The sequence below is a fragment of the Apis dorsata genome, unplaced genomic scaffold, assembly GCF_000469605.1.
Source record: "Apis dorsata unplaced genomic scaffold, Apis dorsata 1.3 scaffold_68, whole genome shotgun sequence".
In the NCBI taxonomy this organism is placed as follows: Eukaryota; Metazoa; Arthropoda; class Insecta; order Hymenoptera; family Apidae; genus Apis; species Apis dorsata.
Genome location: NW_006263366.1, coordinates 624,592 through 627,712, shown reverse-complemented (window position 1 = coordinate 627,712; position 3,121 = coordinate 624,592). Strand labels below are relative to the sequence as shown.

Below are 3,121 nucleotides of genomic sequence, written 5' to 3'. Positions count from 1 at the left end.
TTTTTTTTTTTTTTTTTTTTTCTATTACTTATTCACGAATAATGGAGTTTGGTAACAGAGGAGAGGCAAGTTTGGAGTCACAGAAACTTCTCCGTACATTTTAAATTAATCTAAAATTCTCTTTTTAGATTAACTTTAGAGCTCTGATTTCAATGGGACGCGACTTGAAACGAATATCAACGACAATCGGTCAATGAAGCCGACAGGGAGGAATAGCCGAGTAAGACGTAAAAGAAGACGAACCGAGCCAGTATGATAACAAGTTTCCTACAGTTTCCTCTTATTTTCTCTTTTTTTTTTCCAGGATATACTATTAAATGCGTTCGGCATCTCGAGAATTATTTTTCCAATTTTCTTTTTTTTCATTCGCACGGCGAAAAAATAAATTCGATGATAATTTTTTAAAATAAAAAATATACGATTTGATTCAATTTACGAATTTACAAATTCTTTTCCCTTTTTCCCCTCTCTATTTTTTAACATTTTTCATTCTAACATCATTAGTTCGTAAATTGTCCTAGATCGTCTTTGGAGTTTCGCAAATTAAATAATTCGCGAACGCGAATTTTCTCGCGTAATTTTTCATCCGTAATTCGATGACGAATGGGAGGAGCGGACGAAATTTCACGGCACCTCGTTTACTCGAGAAGGAAATTTTCTCGTGGACAGTCTAATATCGCTAAAAGCTTTTTAATAAACAGTCTTTGAGCACATTGGTGCGGCTGGTTGGTTGCGTAAGAATACAGGCGCGTGTAGGGGGTTACTCTCCCTCCCTCTTTTCCCTCGCGTTTCTCCTTCTGGGATGACGAGACGAAGACACTAGAAAGAGTATTCAATGGCGTGCTGAAAGATAGATAGATAGATAGATAGAGAGGAATTCGGTGGAAGCACGCGAGGAAAGATCGTGGGATGGAAGAGAAGGGGCAAGAAACGAGACGAAAGAAAGAGCGTGGACAGGATTAAAGCGAGAGTATTGTTACCGGTAACCGTGTCTCTTTGTCGGAGAGAACTTGAGTCGGTAATAAAATAAAAAAGGAAAGGAGATGGGAAAATCGAGGAACCGTGAAAAGGAGAGGAAGGAGAGGGAAGAAAATTGAAAACGACGAGAGAAGAAAAATAAAATGGGAGGAACGAGATGAGAGACTTACGCATAGGATGCGTAAAATAGATACAGAGGTAAAGAGAAAAACGGGAGGGGAGGAATAACGAGGAAAATGGGATTAATAAGATGGAATCAGAGGATTTTCGAAATATCTAAATGGCAGAGAAATTGAAACTAACTAAATGGGAAGAAAAAAGAGTGAAATTTAAAAAAAAGCGATAAAAAAAGAGAAACAAACGGGCAAGAAAAATAACGGTAGAGAATGTCGTGTGTTGGTCTAGAAAAAAAGAAAATAAAAACAGCGACAATAAATAGGATAGAAAAGACAAAATGAGGAGAAGGAGAGAAAAGGAAAAAAAAAGTATATCGGAATGAAAGTACGAATCCAAAGTTTATCTTTCGCTTAACAATCACCGACAGAGGGTGGTTTGCACGGGACGAAGGGAAGGTTGGAACACCGTATGAAAATGCAAGCTGCTACAAGAAGGTAGGAGGGGAGAGAGGGTGGGGAAGAGGAAACCGGAGAGGAAAACGGTCGCTGTTTATTTTACGAAGTAGCTAAAACATACGATATCCCGACAAAGTGATTCCCTTTTCGCGTTTTCGACTTTCTTTTTCACTTCTTCCTCGCTCAATTCCCTTCCTCTCTCTCTCTCTCCTCTCCCTCCCTCTTCGAACCGTCTCTGTTTTTAGTTTTCTCCGTTTTATCATCCCCCGACGTTCCCTCTCCCCGTTTCCAACAGCTTTTCCACGAAAAGCATAAATTACGCTCGAGAATTATGGCGAAATGACACGCGAGATCTCGTTCGCTTATCTCTCTCGACTTCGCGCCACCCTTCTAAGAGAAAGAGAAAGAGAGAGAAAAAGAAGGGGCGGCGACGATCAGGATCACTCTCGCATTTTTTACGTCCGTCATCGGCCGACCTTACGTCTCGAGAAGGGTGTTCTCGCGCACGTGTGTGTGTGTGTGTGTTACATAATTACCTTAGGAAAAGGAAACATCGAGCGAAGAAACTCGATTACGCTCACCCTCGGCGTGTTATTTCGCGTTGTTTCTCGCGCTTGCAAACCGCGAGGCCGCGTCCCGGACTTGTATACGATTCACCATGCGAATGAACGAGTAATTAAAACGCGCTTCCACGTATCCGTTCTCGTAATTTCGAGGTTGATCTCGAAAAGAAGGTTGATCGAAAGAGGGGCGCGAGAGATTTATTCGCGTCGAGATAAAGGATTTCCGATTTACACGGGGAATACGGGATTATAAGAGAATAACTCTTATAGAACTCTTGTGAAGTTGAAGGAATACCGTCGATTTCTTCGATTTTATCTGGTTTATCTCTTGTGATCCGAATAGAATTAAACTGGAATTTTCGCGATGGTTCGACGATAAGAAGTTTCGATCGAATAATTCTTCGTGATGGATTGTGAACTTAATACACGATTCACTTGTTAACCTTGTATTTTTCGAGTGCAAAGATTAAGACAAATAAATATTACAAAGAGATTTGATGATCCGCAAATTTTTCGCAAATAAAGTTCGGAGACGGTGAGTTTCGGAAAAGTAGCAGTGTGAATACGTGGAAGAACACACGGATTTCCTTTCAAACCGATAACATCGAAGTATCCTCTCACCCCTCCTCGAAAAGTTGGTCGTTAAAGGAACGATTTCGTTTTCTCGATGCCCCGCCCGGAAATAGCAAGAATTCATGGTTAACTCGCTTCTTCGACTTCCATTCTCCGTTTCCTACGTGGAATTCGACACCTACGTCCATCTGACTCGCCGAGATGGACACAATGAGGGGTATTATACGATTAAATCCGTCTTTGCTCTAATTCGAAAGATGAAATAATCCGGAAACGTCGTGGAAAACGTGCTTTGAGAACACAAGTGAACGGCAACCGCCAAAACAGTTATATATGGAATTACTTAAATCATTTGAAAGTGTCGAAATAAAAGAGAAAGAAAAAAAAAAATAATTTTCCATTGGAAAAAATAGCTCGATCAATCACAACGCTTTT

General features: G+C 40.5%; 1 protein-coding gene and 1 long non-coding RNA gene across 2 annotated transcripts in view; one reads left to right on the top strand and one right to left on the bottom strand.

Moving 5' to 3' along the window:
• LOC116186870 overlaps positions 1-1,034 on the top strand; it is a 1,889-nt gene extending 855 nt beyond the window's left edge. The window contains exon 2 of the long non-coding RNA XR_004151920.1: positions 129-1,034. This is a non-coding gene — a long non-coding RNA (uncharacterized LOC116186870). The remainder of the gene's footprint in view (positions 1-128) is intronic.
• Positions 1-3,121, bottom strand: part of LOC102674723 (heterogeneous nuclear ribonucleoprotein K-like) — a 62,284-nt gene that overhangs the window by 19,897 nt on the left and 39,266 nt on the right. The window lies entirely within an intron of this gene.